We start from the raw sequence: 12,284 nt of genomic DNA on the forward strand, positions 1-12,284 counted from the left end.
GGCCTTTACCTATATATATAGAGTCTAGAGTATTTATAGGCTTACTAAATATACTAGGCTAAGCCCTTAGCTAGGTTAGAGCTAGGTATTACTAATTATATATATATTAAGATCCTTATATATATATATAGAGTTAAGAGCCTTAGTAAGTTTAGTACTTAGTTACTTACTAGTTAAACTACTCTATATTAGTACTACTTAGTATATACCTAGTAATAAGTATAGATTATTACCTAGAGTCTATAGTTAATACTCTATATTAGTATTATTTAGTATATACCTAGCTATAAGTATAAGTTTTAAACTATATCTTATTTAACCTTCTTAGGAGAAAGGCTAAGAGGATTAGTATAGTAGGTATATACTAGAATAAGGCTAGAATAAGCTATAGAATATCTAGCCTTCTTAGGAGAAAGGCTAAGAAGACTAGCCTTTAGTATAAAGGTAGAAGAAAGAAAAGGATAGATATATATAAAATTAAGTCTTAAAATATATTAAACCTAGAAAGGTTATAAATAACTTTTTAATATAAGGGAAGAAGGAAAAGGAAGAGAAAAGAGAGAATATATTTATAGTATATAGTATATATATAATATATATATACTATAAAGATATATCTTCTTATAAATATAAAGATACTATACTATTATATATTAATTACTACTAAGATATTAACTATACCTAACCTTATACTATAAATAAGGGATATATAGCTATAATTATTATAATATAATAAGGTAAGGTATATATATAATATATCTTAGATATATACTAATATCTAATAAGACCTTTTCTTAAATACCTTTAAAGATAATAACCTAGAGAACTTCTTTAGGATCTTAAAAGATACTATTAAATATTCTAGGCTTATTATTAGTAAAGATAGACTATATATTATCTCTATAAAGAAGGTTATTAACTATACTACCTTACTAAGCTATTTAAAAGCTTTAAAGGATAGTATTCTCTATATTATACTAAGTATTACTTTAGAATATACTATATTAAATACTATAAAGGCTACTACTACTTTTCTTAAAAAGTAAATAAGTATTATAAGTAAATATATATACCCTATATATATATAGTATATACTAACTATATACTAGATTTAGTTTATATTAAAGAAGAAGACTATTAAAAGTAGTACTTTAAAGAAGTACTTATCTATTATATTAATTTTCCTATAAGTATAGCTATATACTTAATATATACTATACTAATAGATTCTAGGAAATAAATCCTTAAGGACTAAATACTAGTATAGTTCTAGTATATATTATTCTAATATATAGGTATATTAGTATATTTAAAGACTAACTAGGATCTTATATTTTATAGCTATAAATAGAATAATAGCTTTAATCCTTAGAAGATTAGTAGTATATACTAGAAATATACTATAGTATATAATATAAAAGATATTAATAAAATCTTAAAATAATATATAGAAAGTACCTATAGCTCCTTTAAGGAGAGGTAGGATAACTAATATTTACCTTATTAAATTCTTTAAGGCGTAGAAGATGCTATAGATATACTAACTAAATACTATATAGAGTAAAGTCTTACCTTTCTAGAAGTTAAAGGGGAGGTATTTATTAGCTACCCTTATAAGTTAAGTAAGGGTATTTAGTATATATACTAGAGAGTACTAAGGGATAGTATTAACTTACTATATCTTTAGTATCTAGTTAAGTATAGGCTATATATACTAGAGGATAATTATATATATAATAAATACTCCTTTTAGGATATTTTATCTAGTTAGAAATAGTATTACTATAAGTTTATATTACCCTTATATATACCTACTATATACTAACTATATTTATAGTATTTAATTATATATTAAACCTAAAGTTATATAGATATAATTATAAAGTATAATTTAATATCTATATACTATACTAGCCTTAGCGTTATTTATAGTATATACTCTATATATATAGGGTATATAACTATATACCCCCCCCTCTAAAAAGTATACTAAAAGATATCTATAAGCTTTTTTACTATCTTATTAAATAGTAAGATAATCTATTATCCCTTATAACTTATAAGTCTTTACTATATATACTCTATATATATACTAACTATATACTATATAGAGAAACTACTCCTTAGCCTAGTTATTTAAGAGCTTCTCTAGCTATACTATACTTATAGACTTTATAAAGTATACCCTATATTTAATTATAAGGATCTAGTATATACTCTTATTATATATACCTACTTATTATATTATCCTTAAGGCTATAATATTACTAGTAAGTAATATAGCCTATATACCTAGTATATATACTAACTATGTCTAGGAGCTTAATATAAAGCTATATTAGATACCCTTCTACCCTCTAAATAATAATAGATTTAAGAACTAAAATTCTATATATCTACTAAGTATTAGATTATCCTATACCTAAAGCTATAAGCTATTATAGCTAAGAAAGCTAGATATCTTTAAGTTAATCTCTTATTTAAGATTATTTAAGATTCTATAAATATTCTTAGTATATCTAGATAGAACTATAATCTAAATAGTATATAACCCTATATAATATAGCCTTAATATATACCTAATCTATACTATAGTATAAGAAATATATATTTATACTATTATAATATTAGATAGTATATAAGTATATATAGATATAAGTATACTATAGATATACCTAATATATACCCTTACTTATTAAATTCTATAGCTATTTTATATAATATTTTAGTAGCTTAGTAATATTAAAGGCTTTTATATATATTAGTACTATATTTACTAAATATTAAAAAAGCCTTATAATAATCTTCCTATATTTTATATAGTTATAACTAATATATATAGGAAGTAGGTATATAGTATATATATCCTAACTTTATACTAGAATATAACTAATATATCTAGGTCTTAGTAACTACCTTATAAGCCTTAATATAAAATAAATATAATAAGAATATCTCTAGTATATTCTAATCTTCTACTAGGTATATATATAGTAGAATTAGTATAAGGCATCCCTAGGCTTAGAGAGTTAGAATAAACTAATACTACTACTTAACTTACTAATAGTTAAGCTATATTATAAAGGTATAGCCTATATATACTAAGACTATCTAGCCTAAGTAGTATAGTTTAAGAGTAAGTCTATATTATAGTAGATATTAATAATAATAGTATATATATTAAAAATACCTATTAAATAGTGGCTATATATTAAGAAGAATATAAATATTATTAAAAGTAGCTACTAGGAAGATTATATTACTACTAATAGGAATAGAAGTCTTATCTAAGTAATTCTTAAGCTATATTAGTATATAGAGGATAAATACTAAAGATTATAAATATAGAGTAACTATAGTATAGTATTAACTTATAAAGACTAGTTTAAAAGGGCTTATATAGGCTATATATCTACCTATAGAGATAAGAAGAACTAAGAATAATAAGACTACTAATTATAATAGCTAGATCTTACTCTAAACCCCTATAACCCCTACTATATATATCCTAGTAGTTAATTAGTATATAGCTAGTCTATACTAGGTATACTACTATCTACCCTTACCTAGGAAACCCCCTACTAGTTACTATTAATACTATATATACTTAGTATATCTTATATACTATATATACTATAAATACTACTAATACTATTACTACTCCTAATACTAGTTATACCTTAATAGCCTATTTAGAGGTATATTCTTACTATAGCCTTAGTATAAAAGTAAGCTTAAAGGGAACTAAGCTAGTAAGTTACTAGCTTTACTCTTATACTAAGTGCCTTATATTTACCTAGTATATACTAGATATTACCTATTCCCTAGCCTTTTATCTACTAGTTAATAAATACTTAATAACTACTAAGTATATTAAATAGTTAAGATCTTCTAACTTATAACTTTATAAATATTACTAAAGATTAGGATTAAACTCTTCTTAGTATATTATAAGATAATACTAAGGTTTAGTTTATTAGCTTATAGCCTTAAATACTAAAGCTACTTATAGATATAGATTATAAGCTAGTATATATAAAGGATATACCTAGTAAATACCTATTTCTAATATCTATTAGGAGCTAAAAATACTAAGACTATAGTAAAAACGTGATTATACCCCTTCTTCTTCTTTAGACTTATTCCCCTCCCTTTTATAAATTATTATATACTAGAAGTATACCTAGTATATATAAGGCAATAACTAGGTAGATACCTAGTACTAATAACTTCTCTAAAAGGTATTAAATCTCTAGAAAGAAAAATAAAATCTCCTTTAAGTATAAGAAAACTAGTAATTAAAAGAAGAGATTAAAAGACTTAAAAATTAATTTATATATTCTATATATAGCTAATATATTCTCTATACTATATACTTCTATCCCTAATATATTCTCTACTTTTATTCCTTTAATATATTAAATAATAATATTATATATATAGCTAGTATATACTACCTATAAAGTTAATAAAATCCTTAATATTATATATAATCTATAGCTTTAATATATAATACCTTTTAAAGCTTTTTAAGTTTATTATATATTTATATTTAATATATACTTATTACCTTCTATTACTTTCCTTTATATATTCTTAATAATTATTTCTTAAAAGCTTAATTAATAGAATTCTTTACTATATTACTTTATAAAGGTTAAATTACTAGTACTATATAGATAGTTAGTATATACTATATATAGACTAGACTTTTACTTATATTAAGATCTCTAGCTTAGTAGCTACTTTATATAGAAGTAATATCTTTAAGAGGTTTTTAGGCTTATACTAATACTATATAGTATATTAGCTACCTTTTAATACCTAAAGCTAAATTATACTATATTTAATTAGTATATATTAGGTATAGTACTAGAAGATATATACTCCTTATTAGTAAGGCGCTTTTTATTAAAGGTATTTACCTTACTTAGTAGTCTAAGATAGTATAGATATACTATATAAAGATACTAATAAAACTAATATAATAGTAAGTAAAGGTATAGTATATACTAGGTACTAATAACCTATATTTATATTCTCTATATATACTTACCTATATATTCTACTACTTTTATTAATTATAATATTATAGATATAGGTATTAACTTATAAGAAAAGGGGCTACTTCTTTTTCTTAATTAGCCTTACTTTTATTTAATATATACTATAAAGATATAGTATATATATATACTATAGTAAAATCTAAATCTAGATAGATTCTTAGTATTTAAAATATTAATATTTATATATTTATATAGTAAATATTCTATTATTATAAGTAGTAGTAGAATACTAATTATATATTAGGGTAATATTAAGGGGAAAAATAATATAAAAAGAGTAGAGATTTATTAGTATTATATATATAGGTTAATAATAATCTATACTTATATCCCTATTTCCTAAGGTATATACTAAATATATACTAAATACTCTATAAAATAAGAAAATATATACTTAACTTAGTATATATATATACTAGGTATATACTATAGCTATAAATAGGGTAGGGTATATACTTTATATAGCTAGTATAGATATATAGATAGTAGCTATCTATAGGTAGGAACTAATATACTAGATATATTTAGTATATACCTAGTATATTCTTATAACTTATAATTAAGATATATAGGGTAACCTAATATATTTTAGTATATTCTAGGTATATACTTATTATCCTTAGTAAAATTAAAAAAGTAAATTTATATTATTTTTCTCTATATATACTAGGTATCTACCTAGTAACTACCCCTTATTACTATTAAATCTAAACTCTATTTATATATACTAGGTATATAACTATAGATATAGTAAAATTATAAATAAAATCTAATATATCTTAGTATATACTAAGTACTTACTTAGTCTACTTTCTAATTATAAAAAAAAGAAGTTAAAAGACTCTTTTAGTATATACCTAGTATATACTTAACCCCTATTTAGCCTTAGTTTACCTAGTAAAAAAAACCTTAATTCTCTAAATAGTTAGTATATACTAGGAATATATTTACTATTTTAACTTACTAGTAAAAGATTAAGTTTAGTAGGTATTTCTTATATCTATATTAGTAAGTATATACTAGGTATATATAGGGCTACTTACTACTACCTACCTATAGTTACTAGGGTTTTTTACTATAAGGTTCTATTAGAAGTTAGTAAGTATATATAGAGTATATTCTAATCTACTTACTAGTAGGGCTTTTACCTTTACCTCCTTTCTTCTTAATAGTAGCCTTATTATATAATTTTTCTACTAAAGGTTAGTAGGTATATACTAGGTATATCCTAGGTTACTTACTAGTAAGGGTTATAGGGGTAGCTACCTCCTCCTCCTTATCCTTCTCTATATAAGGTTAGTTCTTAGGTATATACTAAGTATATCTTAGCCTACTTACTATTATTACTAGAAAGATTTTCTACTAAAGGTTAGTAGGTATATACTAAGTATATTCTAGGTTATTTACTAGTAAGGGTTAAGGCTACTACTTCCTCCTCCTTATCTTCCTCTATATAGGGTTAGTTTCTAGGTATATACTAGGTATATCCTAGGTTATTTACTATCCTCTTTATAGTTAAGGTTATAGTTAGAAAGATTTTCTATTAAAGGTTAGTAAGAATATACTAAGTATATTCTAGGTTACTTACTAATAATATTATTAAGCTTACTATCTTTATTAGTTATATAAGGTTAGTAGTTTTATATATACTTAGTATATTCTAGGCTACTTATAAGAGATAATAACCTATTTACTTTTATAGTATAGGTTTTCTATAGAAGGGTTAGTAGGTATATACTAGGTATATACTAGGTTTGCTTACTAATAGGGGTAGTACCTTTAGTAGTCTTATACTTCTTTTATAGTATCTTTACTAAAGGGTTAGTAGGTATATACTAGGTATATTCCTAGTATACTTACCTAAAGGCTTATTATTACTATTAGTATTAACCTTAATCTATTAATATTAGTATATACTAGGTATATCCTAAGGGTATATTAACTTATACCTATACTATACTTATAGTAAATTATCTATAAAACTTATAAGTACTTATAGCCTAGTATATACTAAGTATAGACTTACTATTTTATATCTATAAAAAAGTTTTCCTTATTTTATAGTAAAGATAGGATCTTTTTTTTTAAGTTAGGTTAGTATATACTAGGTATATCTATATAATATAATACTTATACCCTATAAGTAAGGAAGTTATAAGTTTTTATAATAGGCCTATTAAGGGTCTTAGTATTAGTATAGTTAATATTAGTATATATTAGGTATTAGGTCTAGATTTACTTACCTAGGCTTTAATATAAATTATTCCTTTCTCTAATTACTAGAAAGGTAGTATTAAAGAATAGACCTATATATATAAGTATATACTAAGTAGATATAGACTAGATACTTACTAGGCATTTAGTATTATTTTATTATTACTAATATTACTATAACTTATAGGAATATCTTAATAGTTAGTATATACTTAGTATATATTAAAGTAGGTTATTTACTAATAAGATTATATACTTACTTATAGTATTTATTTATTTAGACTTATTTAGTATATACTTAATATACTCTCTATATATACCTACCTAACTAGTACCTTAACTAGGATTAAGTATAAGACTATAAAAAGCCTTATTAACTATTTTAATATAGTATCTTCTTAGAATTAGCTAGGTATATATAGGGTATACTTAGGGTTACTACTTATATTATAATATTTATACCTATAACCTTAAATACTATTTACTATTAGTATATACCTAGGGTATAGTTATAATATATTTACTTATAGGTAGTTAGCACTTTAGTAGTAAGGGTAGTAGGGGGGGTAGAGCTTACTTTTCTATAAGTTAGTAAATATATATATAGTATATACTAAGTATATACTTATAGCCTTTACTAGTATTATTATTAAGAGGAGCTACTATCTTTATTTAATTATATATTAGTTAGAATAAACTTAGTATATACTATATATATATTTACTCTTCTCTTTACTAATTTTTATTTTACTATATTATCTAATAAGGCCTAACCTTAGGTTAGTTAGTTTAGTATATACTAGGAATATACTTACTATAGTACTAGCTAAGGGTACTAATATATTCTTAGCTTATATAAGTATTAAATTTACTATTATTAAATATTACTAATATATACTTAGTATATATATAGCCTATATAAGGTTTATTATAAGGCTTACTAGGGAAATTAAGAATATTCTAGTAAAGGATTAATATATATATAGTATATTCCTATTCTTTATAGTACTTATAACTATTATATTAATTATACTACTATCTTTATATTTAATATAATTAATATATTCTAAGTAAGTACTTAATAATTTAGTAGCTAATATATATATTTAAAGATAATAAAGAAGGAAGAAAAGAAGAAGAAGAAGCCTAGGCTAGGTATATATTTAATTACCTAGTTATATATAGGCTATAGTATATAAGTAGAAAATTTTTAGGTAGTTAATTAATTCTATTTAGTTTATTCTTATTTCTTAGTCTATTCCTTAGTTTTAATATAGTTCTTAGAAATATTTATTTATATATAGCTTTAGTGTGGCTAGCCGGTATCCTATATCTATAACGTATCTACTAATAAGCTTTATTATTCTGCTATTTTTAGACCTACTTTTACGGCGATTAACTCCTCTTTAGGTTATTAGTAACTCCTTTTAAACTGTAACCACTATAAATTGCTAAAACTTTTCTTCGTCTTTCGGTTTCTAAAATCTGTTTTTTTCTAACAGCGGAATCTTATATATCTCTCTCTATAATAATGATAACGTGTCCTGGCAACCACGTCTCCCGTCCGACGATCTGCACTGTTGTACTTTCCTTATTTATTCTCGTCACTTTGCACTACGCTTAACCAAAATGTATTTTCGTCCGCATGCCACTCGAAAATTACGAAGCAGTAGCAGCCCTGATGCCAATGACTGCTTCCATTATCCACGCAGCAGTACTGCGGCTGCTTGGCACAACCCCCAAAAGAATACACGAACTTATTGGCAACGTTCAACATTCCATCAAAATTGTATAACGCGCGTATTGGTGTCTGTCTTTTCCATTTTCTCTTTACTGGAAAGACTTGGTGTAAGTTCGAGCAGCCGCGCGTTGAACGCACCACTGACCTTCCTTAGCCCTCGGATTACTTGACGGTACAAAAATTACTTCAAAATACAAATCATCCTCAAAAATCACTATTTACGCAGTTTATTCCCGCAATATCAGGCTTGCCGACCCATCTCGACTCGGTTTTTTTTTTTTCGCCAAGATGCCCGATTCTCGTCAAAATCAGGCTCTGGAACATAACCATCAAATCTAGGAAAATGATTCAAATCCAGAACCTGTCCCTGTTCCGGTACACTCGCTCCTGGATCTTCCAGTAGAAATCTGGGACCGAGTTTGCCGCCACCTGCCCATGACGAGCCTGCTCCATGTCTACCGAACTTGCTGGCCTCTGCGTCGCATGATGCATCCGCGGATGACACTTGAAGCTTCTTACAGGGAAAAACGACAAATTTTGGAAGCTCTCGCTGTTGTTGCCTCTGAACGGATGGATAAATGGGCTTGCGCAGAGTGCCGCAAATTGCACGATGTGGATTATCGCGACACGCCTCGCAGTCACCGGTTTCGGTGTCTCGTTTATGTATCTGATGTGCACTCTGTCCCAGTCCCAGGCATGTATGGGCTTCATCATCACCATGCCCAGCTCGCGTTGAAGTACAGTCGTCACCCAAGTCCGACAGCTGAGCAGTCGCGGTACCTAAAAGCCCTACTGGAGCCACTCGTGCTGGACTGCAGGGGGGCTGGAACAATGCACACGTTCTGTATCATACCTGGTGTCATCAATGGATCGTATTTGAGGACGATCAAGTGGACCTACAGCTCCTTCCATGAGATGCCTGGAATCCGCGATCTTCCACGGATCACGCTGTGCAGCCATCTAAATTTCCTGCCACGATTGCAGCCCACGGCTTTGATCACATGCCACATACGCAGGGTATTATCCTCGCCGGGCTTCATCGAGAAGGTGGTATGCTGGTCTTGTTCTACCTGGATTGACATCTGGACGGTGCAAGAGCAGGGCATATACAGTCTCTACATTGAAGCCTATCAGCATCTTGGGGTGGAGGGGTCTATATATGGAGCTCTATGGAGCGCATGTTTCTGGGATAGCAGAACTCGTCCGTACCTTATGCGGGATCATGTATATCAAGCCGGATTACGGGGACGTCATGCGAGCTTTGATGCCGATTGGTGGCTTGCAACTCATAGTATTGCCACATATCCGAATTTTTATACTCCCAGAGCTGAAGTTCAAAGGAGACTCAATGACCTGAGGAGGCGTTGAGCATCAGTCCGCCCTGTAACTGAGCTTGCATTAGCTCACGGTGTTTTGTTTTTAGCAGCCGGTTTTTTTTGTTGGCAGAAGAACTCTTTTGATGTATAAGTTCTGTTGGGCGGTTCTGGCCGCTTCTCGCAGAACGGAAGATGCCGGAAAGGTCCCAGCGATGGAGTCCCGTCCTTGAGTTGCAGTAGATTTGTTAGTTGACAAGTGCATGTTTGTCAAACTTGTTGCGAGATACTGTAGCGCTAGGAAGAACAGATGATAGGATTTGGTCAACAGACGGCAAAAATACCACGCAAGCCCATCTTGTTCGATTTGTTTGACGCCGTGAATGTCGGATGACGCGCGCTCGACCGTGATGAGAGTCACAAAGGTAGCGCAGTCTGGCACAAATATCGATATTGAATAGTAGTCATTATGTTCTTTTTATAATTCTCGTCTTTGTAGCTGCGTAATTATATGTAGTTGAAGTGTACGGTTCTTCTATAGGGTAGTGTTTTTTTTGGCGTGACTTTTGGAGGGAGGGCCAATGTAGGTACCTAGGTAACCTAGTGGACGTCCAGGTACAACGCGCTTTCATCAATCACCTCGATCATCTTTTCGCGGTCGTTCTGTGGCGACTTCTACGTGGTAACTAGCATTATTCTGGGACCATTGCATGCATGCAAAAACACCTACGGGCTTCGAGTAGGCACGAATCGAATGCAGGATGAATTCCGAGTCTGTTGCAGAGACTTATCCTGACACAAATATATGAAAGCCTCCAAGATTACCACGAATTATACACCTCAGATGAAAGTTCTGCTGCGTCCTGCATCCCATCCATCACCTGGCACTAACTACCTCTACGTCACCGTTACGCATGACCAACTCTTGCGCTGTTATCAGCTGCGTAAAGCCTGCCTTCTTGGCTTCACCAAACCAGGGCAGCGGATCCATCACTGGCAAAGCCTCTAGCTCCGCGTCACCTCCAACAATTGCCTCGAAATCCTGGATATATAACCGACACTCGCCTGGATGCTCAAAGATGCTCGCCTTGTCGCCATCCGCAGCCACGACGCGCTTGGCGATATCCTCGACCACGCTGTTGACAGGCGCGACATCGATGAAGCCACGCACTGCCGTGAAGTCGGGGCGCCTGCCGAGCACACGCAAAATTTGCGCCAGATCGCTCTGAATAGTAGACTTGACGCTCTCGCCAGCATTTGACCCCGACACTGCGACGGGCCGGTGGATGCGAGCATTGATGCCGAGTCCCTCGCTCGCCTTGGCCAGGAAACTCTCAACGCACCATTTGCTGGCGACGTAGCCATCGCTGCCGTCGGTGGGTGGCTCACCGTTCCCATATGCCTTGACAGCAGCAGACGACATGGTGTGCAACGGCGCGCCGCCAGCACAGATCGAAAGCGCTGCGAGCTCCTTTACTGCATCCACATTGACGGGTTTAAGCGTGCTGTAGCCGTCCCAGAAAGAACGATTGGCCACGCAGTTGACAATGACGTCCGTCGCTTCGGCCAAGGCAGCAAACTCAGACTCCCCGAGCCCAAGGCAAGGGAGCGCGAAGTCTGCCTCGATGAGCTTCACCTTGGGGCTGTCTGAGCTAATGGAGTCAATGCTGGTCTTGCGGGTTAGGCAGAAAATCTTTGCAATCTCGGGCTTGGATATGAGCGACTTGAGAATATGGCGGCCGAGATAGCCTGTTGCACCACCGAGGACCACCCCAATGTTTGAAGTCTTGGCTGAGATTCTTGGCGGGTATTTCTCCGCCAACTGACGCAGAGACTCGGGCACACTGCTCTCGGCCTCCCAGTCAATCTCCAATTGTGAGATGGCCATATTGGCCGCAACGTGGCGCGACATGCCATCCAGCGTGCTCGAGTTCATCAGGTCAATCAGTG

This window comes from Cordyceps militaris, assembly GCF_000225605.1.
Source record: "Cordyceps militaris CM01 unplaced genomic scaffold CCM_S00005, whole genome shotgun sequence".
In the NCBI taxonomy this organism is placed as follows: Eukaryota; Fungi; Ascomycota; class Sordariomycetes; order Hypocreales; family Cordycipitaceae; genus Cordyceps; species Cordyceps militaris.